This window comes from Meleagris gallopavo, chromosome 2 (assembly GCF_905368555.1).
Source record: "Meleagris gallopavo chromosome 2, MGAL_WU_HG_1.1, whole genome shotgun sequence".
NCBI classification, from domain to species: domain Eukaryota; kingdom Metazoa; phylum Chordata; class Aves; order Galliformes; family Phasianidae; genus Meleagris; species Meleagris gallopavo.
In genome coordinates, this window is record NC_139405.1 from 13,211,565 (window position 1) to 13,228,521 (window position 16,957).

Sequence of the window (16,957 nt, forward strand, 5' to 3'; positions counted from 1 at the left end):
GCCACGGAGTAGAAATAATCCCTGCATCTGCTCAGCATGCTGCAGCTCTCTTCAATTAACTGCTCTTGCTACTGCTGCAAAGCAGGAAGTTTTAGTGAGTCCAGGAAAAGACCTGGGTGGATGCAGAATGGGAAGCTGCCCCCTGGCACCAGCACTTGCTTTCCTGTAAAAGATGTTGGGCTGTATCACTGTGCCAGGAACAGCTTCCTGTTCCTGCAGGGACTGCGTCAGCCTGGAAAGGCTTTATTCTTATCAGAGATGAGAGAGACAAGCTGGGTGCTCGAGAAGGAGTTTTGTTGACTGAAGGCAGGTTTCAGACAGGGAACCATTACTCCTTGTGCTGACAGAGTGGGAAGCAGAGCAGTGCCATGGAGAGGGGTGCATTTGTCCCCGGGTGGAGAAATGCCCTTGGACTACAGGGTGCAGCAGGGCCCCTGCACCAGCAGAAATAGCCTGCTAGGCTGAGGAACAAGGAGGACAAAGGTAAATCCTGCTGCTACCAGGCTCAGCTTACAGAGGGTCAGGAGAAAAGCTCCCGTATGAGCTTGTTGCTTCCCGACTACCAACTCTTCCTGCTTTTTCTGAGGCAGCCAGTGGGGCTGGAAGCAAGACCTTTCCCATCCTGATCAGCGTGGAGGTAGCTTCTGATCACCACTAAGATCTCAATGTCAGAAACTGCTCTTGAAACAGCATCTCCATTTTTCCCCCTTCTATTTTTAAAGAGGATTGGTTTAAGGGGTGTCACCAAGAAGTTTTCCACTGCTAGCTGTGTTGTGGTGTAGGTGGGTGTTGTGTTTATTCCCCACTCACACTGGAAAGGTACTGGGCGCATGGGACAGGCTGTCAGCACAACCCACACATGCTTTACTCGTCCTTCTTGTTTGCTCTCTGTGAGCATGCAGGTCCCATCTCACAGCTTGGTAGCACCATGGCATCACAGCAACCCAGCTCTGAGTGCTTTTGTAATGGAGTTGCTGCTAGATGCATCCCAAAACCAACCTGCACACCCCACCCAGCACGTACACAAATGCCCTGAGCTTTATTTCAAGTGGGCAAATGATGCAAACGCCCGGTTTGCTTTAATTGGTTCACAAGCAGAGAGAAATGGCAGCGCATGTGTATTGGGGAACTCATCTCCCCCACTGAGTGCTCTTGGAGATCTTTGAACCCTTCGTGCCAGAAGAGCGAGCACCCAAGGAAGCTGCCCAGGGCTGAGTAAGCAGAGCCCCTGCCCTGCCGCAGGTGCAGGCACACGTGGGCACTGCGGCCAGCTTGCGGGCACGCTTCCCATCCCCCTCTGCTAGATTTACTGAGTGGGCATTAAAAGCCTCTGTGCTCTCCTTCCACACGGAAGCTGTAAGGTGAGCCTAAAAGGCAGCTCAGCGGAGCTCGATGAGGCTGGGCAGAGGGATATCACCTTCCCATGCCGGGCCTCGGACGCTTCAGCCCTCAGGCACCAGCACTGTAGGCGCGAGGCTGCCGTGCTGCACGCCAGTCTGATTCAGCTGGGGAAGTTGGTGTTTGGGTGCAAGGCAGATTGGTTGTCTGGGAGCAGGACTGTCACAGACGGATTATCTTTAGGGCCAGTCAAAAATGTGCTGAATTTTGAGTGTGCTCTGACTGAAGTCATTTTTTCTCTAACAACAAACAAACAAACAAACAAACAAACAACTTGAAAACGGTACTTGGCACTTTGTTTAGAAACGAAGAATTTTTTTAGTGATGTCTCTCCCTGAATCTTCCCGCGCCGCAGCGGAAGACAGCTCACTTCCCGGGGGCGCCACCCCCGCGCTGCCCCGCGCCGCCGGCGGTGCAATGGCGCCACCTGCCGGCCGCCCCAGAAAGCGGAGTTGCGCACCGGCTGTCCTCTCGCTCCTTCAGGGGAACCCGCGGCCTCAGGGACCCCTCTGAGGTCGGCGGTTCGCCGCCAGACCGAGCCCGGCTGCGCTTTGCGGTGGATGGCATTACTTCCACCCTTCTTCTGAGTGAACCTTCCGGATCCTTCCCAGAAATGCAGTTCTCTGATTTGAAAAGAAGAAAATCACCCAGCCACCCTGAACCACTAAAAAAAAAAAAAAAAAATTACCCAAAAAACCCAGCCCTGTTTGTCAAGGGAATTATTTCTCTGTACAGTGGTTCATCTCAGTCTATCTATGAGTAAACATTAAAATGAGAGGCAGTACTGTGGGTCAAGAAAACCCTTCAAAGCTAGCAATGTTATTTTTCTGCTGCTGTAACATCTGGGAACAGTCAGGACCTCAGGCCTGCCTTGCGCTTCATCTTATCATATTCATGAGCGTAAAGACATTGTGCCAGTAGGTGACCCATGGGGCAGCAGTGACATATCCTTTAGCTCCACTGCTGGCTGTCACCCAGCTTGGGTTTTGCACCGTAATTTCTAAGATAACTCCTCAAAGGGTTTCTGCTGCATCCTGCCTTGAATTTAGTTAACTCTTGGGAGGCTACAATATTTTACTCAACAGATTGTTGTTTTCAGGCCTGTTCCAGAAGTTATTGATTAATACTGTACTTCAGCATGGGGTTTGGTGTTTCTCACATTAAGCAAGAGGATTGAATAAAGATAGCTGCAATGAGAGCTAAGCAGTTAAGTCATTGCCTCAGATTTGCGTTCCTCTTAGCAAAGCCATCCCGATGTTGTCAGCAGCATGTCTTGAGGTTTTCACTAGGGTGGGTGTGGGCATGAGCTGATCACCTCACAGCAGGCTTGAGCCCACCTGATTGTAGCTTTTCTCTAAAATAGGTGTATCAGCCCACTAGCCTGTTGGTGGGTCAGGTGAATTCAATAGCAGCTGCCTGAGAGGAAAAGGAAGAGCCAGAAAGAAGGGAACTGAGTTTGGATTGTGCTGTTGCTGTAGTGCTCTACCATACCTCCAGCTTGGTCTTTCTGCGGTGCTGCTTGAAGCACTAGGAGCTGTGCCCAGAGACGCTCTGATCCAAGGCAGGTCTTTTGCTTCGCAACAAGCGTTCAAGTGGCAACTGTCTCCCACTCACTGCTCTTGTGCAATGATTGGGAATTGTTCTCTTAGGAATAACAGAGATCTGTGTTTGCTGCTAGGTTTGATGATCCTTAAGGATATAGTCCTTTTGGAAAAGCTAGGTTAGCCTTTGCTCAAATGCTTGTCTGCCTGAAGAGGATGCTTCTTTTGTGGAAGGTCACTGTGTTTCAGCTGTCGCTTCATTTGGCTGTGCAGTTCAAAATGCCTGCTGTAAGGAGCTGTGTGCTTCTAAAAGTCTTCGGAGCGCAGTTGCGAAGCTCTGGTTTTTGGTTGCTATCACTACCACATACACGATGCTTCTAACTGAGCAAGAAACAGTAATATTTCTTCTGAAAGCTATGTTATGAAGTTGTATGTCCAGGAGACTTGGAAGCTTTACAGTGTTACCACACAGTTTTGAGTCACCTTCTGGGGATTGAGGTTTTGATGTGGTGCAGACTTACCTTGGCTACTCTTTTGCTGCCAGCAGGGCAAGAGAAAGCAGAGCTGAAAAACAAGAGTCCAGGGGTGAATTGCCCTCAAAACTTGACAGCGTTGCTGCTGGGGCAGGTTTATTCAGCTGCTCACAGAACACGACAGTTGAGCTGTGCTGGGCTTGGCCTGGTTTTTACTTGAGTACTCCCTTTTCAGAGGGGGGTAAAAGTAAACACTTGAATAAGGTTAAATTCTGTATTAGTTCTACAATGCTTTCCTTTGGGCTCACTCTGCTGAGGAAATGGAGGTGTGAGTTTACTTGTCTTGATCTGGACTGCACTCAGGAGACCCGCAGATACAAGAACTGAAAAAACAAAACAGTGAGAGCACTTGGAGTCACTTTGATCAGCAGCTTTTTCCAGGTAGTCCAGTGGAAATAACTCTCAGTTGAAGCTTCTTTTCTCCTCCTGCTTGATTGAAATTTGTAATGTAAAACATTGTATCTGTGAAAGATAATGAGAAAATTGTATTTAGTTCCATACCATAGGGAAAAATAGACTTTAAAGTTCAGATTTCTGTTGTTTCTTGTTATTTACAGACACATAGTATTGTTTTCTTCCTAAATGAAGAGATAACACTGAATTTTTCTTTCTTTCTTTCTTGTTTGCTTTTCTTTCTTTTTTTTTCCCCCCAGCAAAAACATGGAAAAGATAGACTAACACAAAAGAGATTGGGGGAGTAGGAAAAGATTGGAAGAGTAAAATTGTTTCTTTCTTCCCGCTAGAAAAATCGAAATACTTTCTTCATCCTACTTCAGTTAGTTAGAGAACCTGAACATTAAGTAATGAACCTACGCTCAGGTATTTGTATCCTGCAGTGCTCTGATGTGGCCTTTACCCCACCCTACAGACCCCATAAAGGGAAGTAAAAGCAGTGAGCAACTAATGGCTTTCCCTTTTCATTTTCATACCATTGGCTGTAGTTTATGGCAATAAAACAATATCTTCACTTTTTATCTGCCAACTCAGTCTTCACTAACACTTTTTTTTTTTAAAAAAAAAAGGTCCAAGTTGCTTATTAAAAGAGGTGTATGAAAGTCATTTGACGCACTTTGCTATGCTGTCTGTGAATCTAAAGAAGAAAACTATAAGCTCAGGTTGATATTAACATCCCAAGCATTCTCCTGCAACACAAGAAGTTACTGACCTATTGATTTACATATTTTGTTTGATGCTTTAATCCTCTTCCCATCCCTGTCCCCTCTCCCTTTTTCTTTCCTCTCTCTCTAAAGGCAAGTTTCATTTCTTTTTCTTGAAGCTTCTTGCTCACGGTTAGATATTGTTTGGTCTTAGCCCATTAATTGAGTTGAATGGGAGCAGAGAGGAGAAAATGAGCAATGCTCTGATAGAGATTAGTAGGGTAGCAAGCTGTAATGTACGGACAGAGTGTGCTTGTGACACAAATACACAGTCATTTAAAAATATACAGCCCTCTGAAAAACTGGGCGCACAATCGAAGTCATAGGGCATGTGTCACAACGTCAAACTTACATACCACAGGTAGCATTAATTCATTTGTTTACTCACAAGCATCAATCTTTTCAGTACAAATACTCTTTTGAGTGAAATGCATACTATTTTATTAAGTATAATATAGAAATTTTTGAAACCTTCTCAAAGATTATATCAGTCAGCTCAGCCTTTTAAATTACAGAGTCCTGTGCTTCATTGACCAATAGATTGCCTGCAACAGGAAACTTTTTTCTCTGAGATTTTACCAGTGAATTTCCTACACACTGAGGACTTGTAGTAATGTTTTAATGGTAGACCTTGTGGAGATCATTGTCTGCATTGGTGCCTTTCCTTAAATCCTTGTCTGAATTGGAGCTCAAACACTTTAAAAGCACAGCTATTCCTGAAACAGGATTGTTCTCAGCATCTGTCTCTGATTTCTGGCATTCTAACAACCAGGGCTATAACTTCCTAATTCCCCAGCCCTGAAGCTCTCCTGGATGTGAACGCCCAGCCAAATTTTGTGCTGGCCTCTAAGGTCCCTTAAGAAGAACTCCTCAGGGCAGAATTCTTCCAGGGGCCCCATTTCCCTTTCAGCCCCTTCTGGTAGCCCTACAGTGCTGCTCTGGGCTTCTTTCATCCATAACTGGAGTGATAACCCATACATCAAGAAACACAATGTGCCTCAGATGTTCTGGCATCCACCTTTATCTTTCTCTGGAGCATCCCCTGCAGCCCACTAATGACTTATAAATCTGCACATTCTCTTTCCCTGAGCTCCAGCTCTAGTTTCATGAGTCAGTGAGACAGAACTTCAAGTGTGTCCTTACTGCTAGGAAAGCTCTTTTAAAACAGAAGGCATCTTGTCATTATGATGATCCTGGCTGTTGTGGACTTGGAAAATAATTTGGTTTGGAAGGGGTCTCTGGTGAGTTTCTAATCTAATCTCCTCTCAAAGCATATCCAGTTATTGGGAGATTTGCAATGAAACTGCTAAAGCTGGTAATGCTGTGCATCTCAGAAGCTGTCCAGCTGTGAAGACATTCAAAACCCAATTGGATGCAGTCCTGAACGACCTAGTCTGACTGACCCTGATTGGGTAGAGGAGTTGGACTAGATAACAAATGAAGAAGTTCTTTCCAACCTCAATCACTCTGTGAGGTTTTGTCATCAAGAGCCATCAGAAGAGGGGTGGCCAGCAGAGACAGGGAGGTGATTACCCCCCTCTATTCTGCTCTTGTGAGGCCCCATCTGGAGTACTGTGTCCAGGTCTGGAGCCCCCAGCACAAAAAAGATGGGGAACTGTTGGAGAGGGTCCAGAGGAGAGCCACGAAGATGATCAGGGCACTGGAGCACCTCCCCTATGAAGACAGGCTGAGGGAGCTGGGCTTGTTCAGCCTGGACAAAAGAAGGCTGCAGGGTGACCTCATTGCAGCCTTTCAGTACCTAAAGGGAGCCTACAAACAGGAGGGGAATCAACTCTTTGAAAGGGTAGATAGCAGCAGAACAAGGAGAAATGGCTTTAAGTTGAGGGAGGGAAGATTAGGTTGGATGTCAGAGGAAAGTTCTTTACGGAGAGAGTAGTGAGGTGCTGGAACAGGCTGCCCAGAGAGGTTGTGGATCTCTGTCCCTGGAGGTGTTCAAGGCCAGGTTGGATGGGGCCCTGGGCAGCCTGGTCTAGTATTAAATGGGGAGGTTGGTGGCCCTGCCTGTGGCAGGGGGGTTGGAGATTCATGATCCTTGAGGTCCCTTCCAACCCTGGCCATTCTGTGATTCTGTGAAGAGCCAAAACGTATGAGGTTAAAAGTACAAAATTCATCATGTGAATTGTTCACTTAATATATTCACAAATTATGCAACTGGCTCAAGCTGAGATGAATAGAAAAATATACAGATGCATAGAATAATTCACCTGAATAACTATTCACCATTTAGAAAAGCAAGCACTGTTTTCCCTCACTCAGTCTGCCCCATCTGCTTGAACTACAAGCGCTTCATGGAAGATGTCCTGTATTTCTCTGCTACCAAGCATGCTGGGGCTTTAGCTACATCACTAGTGTTGTTAAATGATGTTTTATGAGATAAATCCTTTTCCCATCACAACTCTTAAGTTAGCCATTATTATCCCACTTGTGCAGCCAAGGAAATTGGGTCAGAAAGGAGAAATGGAGTGACAATTAGGGTGGAAGTGCCCTGGGATAATCAGTCAGATGCTGCCATTTGCTTCATCCTTCCTACACTGGAAAAAGTTGATAGCATCATGTCTTTTTGTCCTTTGAAACTGCTTGATGATGACAACTTGTTGTGTCTTTGGGTAAACGCATCTTTAAATATGTTTCTTAAAATTGCTAAGTATTTCAACTCCCAATTCCTTTCCAGCTCAACATTAATATTAATGCAGATTTTCTGACTTCAGCACGTGGGCTTTTCTAAAGAGTACAGATCTCACACTGACTTAGGCTGGAGCAGAAACCATATTTGGGAAACCTTGAAAACCTTCTTTAGGGAGAAGCTCATTAAATACACAGCAAAAAATACTATCAGTTAACTATAAATACAGACATGCTCTAGTCTTTTGCTTCTTTTTTTATTTTTTATTTTATTTTTCCCCAGCATGATGACAGATGTGCTTTCTAGCTCTCTATAGCCAAGTTTTTAGTTGAAGGTCAGGGGCTGAGAATTTGAAAATGATACCTGACTGAAATTAAATTGCTTCTGCCTGTTGACATGTTCTCTAGTTATATGTACCAGTATATATCAGAAATATGTAGTGGCTTCTGGTACAGAGGCTTCTTTGTGCAGGAAAACAAAGGAAGCTCCCTGCCAAGAGCAGAGCAGGTACAATAAGCACTCTGTTTCAAATAGCTTGTGGCAAGTGATTCTTCCAAACAAAATTCCTCATTAATAACAACATCCAAGTGTGTGTGTGTGTGTGTGTGTGTGTGTGTTAAGTGGGCTCTTCACCTGCAGTGATCCTATTGCATTTGATTTTATTTCTTGTCTCTCTGGGCAAGTTACTGAAGAGCGCCACAGGTGTCATTTTGGAGATCTATTTGTCAGAGCCAGATCAGGGTATGGTGATGATGGTGTTTGTGGATGTGCTGTTGTTCCATTCCTTAGTATTCCAAGGATGAAGGTTCCCTCAGCTCAGTGGGTTCCTGCTCCAGTATAGCATGTCAGTGCTATCCTGATGGCTCTCAGCTGACTCCAGCCTGTCAGCATCCTTCTCCTCCAGAAGGCACTAGAGCACTGTGTATTTTCCATCTATTCTAACTTGGACTCAATCATCTCACTTAGAAAATCCTTTTTGGTCCTCTATGGGTGAACTGTTTTCCTGAGTGCACTTTTCTAGCCCAGTTCCCAGGCAGGATCTGGCCTCCAAAGGGGCTCAGCCAAGCTGCGTCCCTGAGACTGAACACCTGAATTTCATGTGAAGATGTGCCTTTTTCAGGAGACAGGAGGACATTACTAAAGTGTGTCCCTGTGTCTCTCTTCTTTTCAGATTACCAGAGTTAAGCCTACACCATTTTTAAAAGTGAGAGCTTTTTGGCATCAACATCCTGTCTGCCTTGCACGCCTGCAGTGATGTGCCCTGACTGAGCCAGGCTGTGGAATAATAAAGGCATCATATTGTACTGAGAATTGCTTACATATCATGGTGCTGAGCAAGGTGAATGGGAAGGGAATGAAAGATGTTGTGACCTACTAAGGAGGCCAGGAGTAGGAAACTGGGACTTTCCAGCATGTTGATAGTCTTTTAACCTTCAATTGTGTGTGAGACAGTGGGAGCAGCAGCTTGAAACACCAGTGGCCTCCATTTGCCTACTCTGAGTAAAGCTGGTAGTGTTAAGCATCCAGCATTTCTCATAGCTTTCATAAGGCTGCAGGGTACTCTTCCAAACCCAATCACTTAACCTCCTATATAACCATCAGATAAAGACCATCTCCAGTGGAAGGAGGTTCAAAGTAGTTACCATTCATTGCTGGAAAACCCATCCTTCTCTAAAGGCTATCAGGAAAGACCAGGTTCCTTTCTAGATATCCAGCACAGGCTGCAAGATTACCTTCTCCACTGCTGCCCAAATGGGAAGGGATCTCTTGGAACATCACAAGATAGAAGACAGAATTATGGCATCTATCTCTCTCCTTGTTTCTGGATCTCTTTAGCACTACGTATTTAATCTAGGTCAGTTATAACACAGCTTGAAGCTGACAGATGAAAGAGCTGCAATTAACACAATCAAGCCTGTATTTTCTTATGAGCAGCAAATGTCATGCAGACAAGCAGAGATCTCTCCCAACTTATTTACTTGCTGAAAATTTAGCAAGTACATTGATCAACTCTGTACATGGAGATGCTCTTGAGTTTTTGTATTTTAGTCTTGTCATCAGCAAAGTTCATGATAATTATGTTGTGTGGAATGATTACTACAGAATGAAAGAGCAAGCTCCCGGGTAGTTCTTCTCTATGGCAGTTCATTTTTCAGTGGTACGAGTGATGGTTCTAATCAACAGTTCCGTGCAGCAGAATAAATTCTACCATCTCATCGTTGCTTTGGGGTGCGGGTTATTCTCACTGATAACTGTTTTTTATAACTAGGAATGGCTCCTACTACATCCCAGTAAAGAAAAGGATGCATATACATTATATGAGTTTATTGCACTTTGTGGCTGACATTTGCAAAACTACCCAAAGGATTTGGATATCCAAATCCCATCAATTTTAATCAGCGTAGAACACCCAGTCCTTTGGTTGCCCTAACTGAAGCATCTGTATAAATAGTGCTTAATTCCAAGTATGTAGAAGTCAGTGTATATTAGGCCAGATCTGCATCTGGGACTTCAGACAGAAGAGCAGTCACCACTCACCTCCCATGAAGGAGTTGAAGGCAATACAGATGGCTTGAGTAATGTGTTAGAGCAGACCGATTCCGGTTGCTTGGGAGAAAGCTACTTGTAGTCCAGAATCTCCCAAAGTGCCCATGCAGCCATGTTACAGTCAGAAAGGCAATACAGGAGTGGAATGGCAAAAGAGACAAACAGGAAAGGAATGCTTGCCCATCTGTGAAGGGTAGCAGGGAAAAACTCCACAAGGGAGGGATCTCCAACCAGAAATCCTTCCCCAGTAGCAGTCAGTCCTTAAATGGGGTCTAAGAGAGATCTACCCTTCTGCTCACACAGCTGAATTGCCTTCACCTTTGCTCCCAGGGCTGACCAGTCCTTTCCTCAGTTGCTCAATCAGGCTGTGACTCAATAGTTCCATACAAGCCACCACCTGGAGTCTGCCACAAAATGCTTTAATGGCAGCTATCTCAGGAGGAAGATTGGACCTGTGATAGCTCAGGCTGCAGTAGCTGTATCAGAGTAGGGATGGGCATCAGGGCACTGAGAGTGCCAGAGCCATTGATGTGGCAGCCAGGGAGCTCTGAGTAACGAGCTGAGCATCAGAGAAACCAAATAATTAAAGTCGCTCATGGAACAACCATTAAATAAGTGGATGCTTTTTAAGGTTGGTCTCAGAAATGTGTACAGAGTATGAGCAGGGCCAAAGAAACAACAAGGCTCTCTTGACACTTTTAGCATTTTTCACTTTACATAAAGATTGCTGAGGGAACTATTACTTGATAATATTTTTTGCGTGACAATCAGGCAAAATCAGTATGCCAGCCCTTAGCCCAAGATATAACTAGTGGATGTGTTCCTTCATGTAAGAATTTCTTGATTTGTGAGTACAGCTCTCGAGCAGCCTCAGCTGTGCAGAATGGCCCACCTGCAAGTGTCTTAGTGTCATCAGTGGTTTGTACACAGGTGGTTTTCAGAAGAGGCCATTCTGGTTGCAGGTGAGATTAAACCAAAATTAATTGTCTGAGTTTGCCATTCATCTAATGAAAAAGCTGATTCTCATTTGTTAATCTTTTGAGATGTGTCTGTCTGAAAATAAACAGAGCCTCTCCACTAAGTGTTAGGATGTACCACGTACACGTAGGAAATTAGAGCTGAGTATGTATTCACTTGTGTTAACTTTTCATTGATGTTTGAACTATAAGATTTATTTGGTTTGGGTGATCTGTTTGTGTTTTGCTTTCCTGGCAAATTGTGTCAGGTACTCTTAGGTAGAAATGAGAATGCAGTTAAACATATAGAGAAGTGGCATTTGGTTGAATGAAATAATGTTAACTTTACTGGATGCGTAAGGAAAGAAGGGGGGAAAAAAGCTTACCAGACCACATTTTGCATTCAGTGCTGATTTATCGAGCAAAAAGGAAGTACTACCTGAAGTCAGCAAATTGAGCCATTTAGTGGTCTCCACATTTGGATTTTATAACCTGCAGTCTTCAGTCTTGTCTCTCATTTTATTTACTGCAAATAAGCATACTGTTTTTCCAACTTAGCTTCTTTTTTCGAGGCTAAAACAGCTATGTAAGAAGATGCTGTATCTACTGCAAGTTCTTTGTACCTCAAGTGCTAGTGCTTATCAGAAACCCCTTTATTTTCTTTCTCCTTGAAGTGAGATTCTTGGAGGCTGGCTTTATAAAATCAGCAGTCAGATGCATTCAGTAAAGGTTAACCATTCACAGTTTGCTGTGTTTAATAGCCTTGCAGTGGAGACCAAGGAAATTCACATTAACTTTCTGTGGTGCTCAAAGTGTTCTTGAGAAGTTTTTATCTTTGGTCTTCCTGAAAACCTCTTGCTTACAGCATCTTTATAGCTTTTCAAAGGATGAACAAAAATATCTAGGATAGTAAATCTGAGGAGCCATACAGAAAAAGAACTAGTCTAGAAATGAGAACTCTTCACCTGGGAAGCAACAAAGATTTCATTTCAATGAATACCTCTCTTCGTTTTGTTAAATTGCTGCCACATTAGCACTGAATCTCAGGAGAAACAAAATGCAGGTAAAACCAGAAATACTTCAGTGATTTCTGGGATATTAAATTAATAGAGATCGAAGCATGGTGCATCAGCCTAATTATTTTGTAATAGTGTGGGTAAACCAATGGATGTGCATTTAGTTTTTATTAGAGAGATCATCTATTGCATCTATCATGTGGCCAAATCTCACTCTTATTTGCAATTATTGAAATCCTACTGTAGGCAATAGTGCCACATGAAATGGACAGCATCTCATTTCTTGTTTGATAATACAAGTTGCAATAGAAAACAAGGGCAGAATACAAAGCTTTTACATTGCCATTATTTGCACGTAAGTGGAATTGCAAGGAGCCCAACCAAGAACAACAGGTAATAACAGCAGCCAGTCCTCTAAGAAAAAAGGCACGTTAGTTTGAGTGGTTTTCAAAAGAAAAAGGACTTTGAGGGGCTATGTGGGGTCAGGTGAGTTTCTGTCACCCCAAATCAATTCAGCACCTTTGGGAAATGATATGTGACTGGTGTGAGTGATTCCATTTAATATTTTGTACTGGCAGGGGTATTTGTATAATACCAGCATTTATAAGATTTTCCAGGCAGAACGTCACTCTATCATTTGCTCTTGACTTGCTTTCAGGTCCTTGTCTGGCTTCCATGTGAAAATGATCCAAATTTCAAGATAGAAGTTCCCAAGAGCAAGAATTACTGTCTGTGCATTGTACTGTGCCTGCTACAAGGGCTTCCTCTGGGTGATCTTCTGAAATACACCTCTGTGCCACAATAGATAAGCAGAGCTGTAACCTCGTCACCCTGTGCTTTTAAGAGTCCTCCAGGTATGAATTGCTAATAAGTAATACTAGCAGCATCCCTAAAACATGCACTTTGGGGTTCACTTGAACATTGCTTGGGGGCAGCAGTTTGCATTCATGGGAGCAGCCAGAGTGCTCAGACTGTTCATTAATGCGTTTCACACTCTCACCTCATGATTGTTGAGGTCCAGGTTGCTCTGTTGAATGCCTTAGCATGTGGCTGAGGAGAGAAGCACTTGTAGATAGCCAAATTCATGTTTGCTTGCTTATTGTCATCTCAGCAAGGGAGAAAAAGAGTCCCAGCAAATAGCCTCATAGTCTTAGTAGTCAGAAATATTTGAGATTTCCAAAATTTTACCTTTGTAAAATTGTACATTTACAGCTGCTGCGAGGCTCCAAACCTTCTGTGGAGGGCAAAGATGTATGGCTCTGTGTGCCTGAAGCAGGCGTAGGTAAAATATGAGGCTCTGGCAGAGCAGATGTATAATCAGAAGTATCACAACTGCCATCATTTACGCAATTATAATAATATGTCAAATTAGTATTGAGTTAACAGAGTTGTATACGTTTGTTTTTTAAACAAAAAGGTTTATGGAACAGAAAGGAATCTTAGCAACAAAATGCCAAACTGCAAGTATAGAGTACCTGCACTCCCAGAGAGCCACAGACATTCTGTGTGAGCTAAATAATTAAATGTACCTGGCCTTGATTCTCCGTTGTTGAGTGGAAGAGAAAGTGTGTTGATTTTCTGGAGCTGCCAAGGTCTCCTTGCACTATACCCTATGCAGTGTCACTGTGCCTGAGCAGCGCAGCCTAGATTAAACTCTAGTTCAGAGAAAAATGCTATAAATCCCAGTAACTCTCAAAGTCCACAAGTACTACTTGTGATCATCTGAAGATGTAACTGCCATTATCTCCCCCTTGGCACAACCTGATGGCAAAGCTGGCAGCACTTCAACTATCCCCATGTTCTCTCTGAGTCAGTGGCACAAAGTGCTGGCCCGGGTGCTGCTCCCCAGGGGTTCAGCCTCCTGCCACAGGCTGCCTGTGTGCCTGCCTTGAGCAGGGCTGCATCCCCCAGGACCAGTCACTGGCAGAGCGCCTCTCCAGCAGCGGTACCCTTATATGAGGGGGATTTCTTGTTGCCATGACGATGAGCCTGTAGGGAGGAACGTTTCTTTCTGCAAAGGCAGTTCAAAGCTTAAAGTGATGTTACTGCCTCTGAGTGCCTATTAGTGCCATGTGCAAACATAGCTGGGCAAACCCTTATGAAAATAAGGAGGAAAAAGGAAAAAAGCCAGCTGGTTCTGCACTCCCTTCCCCACTCGGGCTTCGAGCAATAGAGAGAGTGATTGCTTTCTGTGTCTTTGTTCCCAGCTCTGGCACAAATCAAATCAAACCTCCCTTCCCCCAGCAAAGCACATTCACTAAGCTGGAGCATGCCAGAGTGAAAACGGATTAAAAAGAAAAATCATCTCTGCTGCTGCAGATGAAGAGGCATAAATCAGTGTGATGGGGGGTGCTCTGCCTCTGATGATTCCCTCTGCTAATGGGGTGCTTAAATCAGTGTGGCTGACAGTCCTGGGGTATCCACTGAGCTCTCCTCTGCCTTCTACACCTCTAATGGCAATGGGCTGAGAAGGGCTGCAGACAGACCTGCTATGGTGTGAGCCCAGCAGCGCAGGAGGAGCCCAAACAGCCTCTCACCATGCTGGAGGGAGCTCCTGAGGCAGGAAGTGCTGCAGTGTGCTCCAGCATTCACTAGCGGCACCCCAAAGCCTTAAAAGTGGGTTATATTTCAAGATGCTTTTCATAGCTGATGTTAGAACAAGGGTTGTTTATTTTCAGGTTTTAGATACTGAGGAGTCAGGCTTTCTCCTCCTGCGTAAATAGGCCTTCCGTATATTTTAAACAGTCTTATGTAGGTCGTGAATATATTTTAACTTCTAACAGAGTAAATCTGACTTTCTTAGAGTTGTATGACCCTGGAAGCTGGAGGAGTGAATTTCCAGGTTTACAGTGACACACCTTTACGCTGTCAGTATTCTTTTCTCCTCTTGGCTGTCCCACAAACTAATGGCGCAGCAGGGAGGGACTCTTTCAGCCAGCCCCATCAGTAGAAAAATGAAGTCTAAAGTTGGAACTGGTGTGTGAGGGCCTGTGGATGAGTTGGGGTGGAGGACTGGGGACAAGCTTGAAGTGTGGCTGGACAAATGGTTGCCAGTGCCCACTGTCCTGCACCAAAACTATCCACAGAGAGAAAGGGGTGTTTGCAAGTAGGAATGAGAAAGCAGTGGGGCTTTGCCTTGCTGCTGTATTTGGCTGCCATTGAAATGCAGATTGAAAGTGGTGATCGCCTATAAGAGGTGAACATGTGATAAGGACAAGTGAGACTATATTGTGCTGGCATTTTTCCTCAGTTTTTGTTTCTATTTGTTTCAGCCACTGGGTGCTAAGCAGTGGTGATAAGCCCACAGACTCCATGGTAGGTGGAGGGAACATTTCCAAAGAACCTGGCAGGGCAGCAAGGCTCAAAAGGGCTTGTGCTTGGGATGGAAGACCCAAAGTAACCCTGAAATGGTACCTAGCAGAGGGGAAGCAGGGCATTGGCTGTGAGGTGTGGTCTACAACCAGACTCTGACTTTGGAGTGATGCTGAAGAGCTCTCAAAACATGGCCAGTTGGACATGACATTCCTGAAAGGTTTTGAAATACAAAGAGCCAGGACTACCTCCCCCAGAAAATGCTGTTTTTCCCCAGCATTGCTGTGCCAGTTGGGCTGGATTAAGGGAGGATTCCCCTGTTTGGAAAGGGGGGACTCCTTAATCCTCAAAGCCTGGATTTAAAGATCCTAGAGAGAGTAATCACATCTGGATTAGTATCTGCTGGGGAGCTCTATGAGAGGGAGCAGTGTGACACCACCAGCCCTGAGCTTGGTCCTCATCCTTGTTTTCAACTTTTATCTTTTACCAACCACATATCTGAATTATACTTAGATGAAGAAAGAAAATCCCACAGAAAAGAGTATTCCCATATTCAAGCCATAAGTGGTTTTCTGCATGGAAGAAATGTGCAAAACATGGCCTGGGCAGGTGACAGAAGGTGAGAGTTTTCTTGTAACTGTTTTTTTTTTTTTTTGTTGCACTCACTATGCTTCTTCTGTAGCAAACTAAGCTAGCCTTTAGCCAAAGGAGGAAATGCTGATGACAAACACAGTGGTGTAGTGCCAGCCCTGCACTGCCTGGAGGTGAGCTGGCTTGCAGCCATATGAGGACGCCTATAGTTCCTGCCTAAGTCTTTCTTGTTTATTTATTTGAAGCCAGATCCCTACAAATGTGAGGTTTCTGTACAGATATAGAACAAGTAAAGCCCTTATGTCACTGAGGCATATTCCTGCTGGGAGATCCTGCTGGAGAAATGCACCCTATTGGCTTTTCCAGCTGGCCGCGGTTATTGCCATAGCTGCAAGTGAGCTCAGGGTCTGTGTTTTTACCTGGCAGAAGGTAGCTGCTTCAAATCAAATGAGGATCAGCTTCCTGACAGGTTCACCACCTTCAAAATTAAAACTGCATTATTTACTCAGGAATTTCTGGCATCAAATCTTGCATCCTTCCTTGCATCCTCCATCTCCCTCTGTAGCCAAGATGAAGGTTGGTGACATGCTTGGCACACCTGCAAGCTCCGTGTAATATACCTCTGCTATGTGACAGTGGTTAGGCTTGGCAAACCAGGGTGGCAACAGCAGCAGTGACAGGCAAGCACCACCTGACTGACCTACTTCAGGTTGGGAACAGGAGCTTCAGGCCCTGCTGCATGTTGCCTTCTTGGTTGCCCCCTCTAAAAGTTCCCTTTGGACAATACTGCAGGCCCCTTGGCATGCTGCCCATGTACTTGTGCTGCACCATCCCAGCCTTGCAAACGTGGCTCATCACCTTGGTTTTCAAGCGTGATCCATTTAGTACAGTCAATTCAGTCCTCTGCATTCACCTTTGCTTTCAGTTTTCAGACCCTCTGGATCTCCTTTTGCAGGTCTTTTTTATCTCCATGATCCTCTTCTGGCTGGGGATGAGTTTAAAGCCCTCTCCTTCTGTATGAATCCATCCTCTGAAAGAGACATCACTGAAGTAAATATAAACAGTGCAGCAGGAAGGAAAGCAATGTAATAACAGCTTTGCCAAGAGCCTGGCACCCTTTTGTTTAAATCACTGATTCTGTTGATTATTGTAGCACATTTTCAATGTGCCTTTTGCACAGGACAGACAGTTTCAGTAAGACCCTCTTTAAAGCATTCATTGCATGATATCAGAATGAATTAGATAAATATCTCTAAAGACCT

General features: G+C 44.5%; 1 protein-coding gene across 4 annotated transcripts in view; it reads left to right on the forward strand.

The window, feature by feature from the left end:
• The window catches only part of PAK5 (p21 (RAC1) activated kinase 5), a 167,118-nt gene that overhangs the window by 47,400 nt on the left and 102,761 nt on the right, over positions 1-16,957 (forward strand). The window lies entirely within an intron of this gene.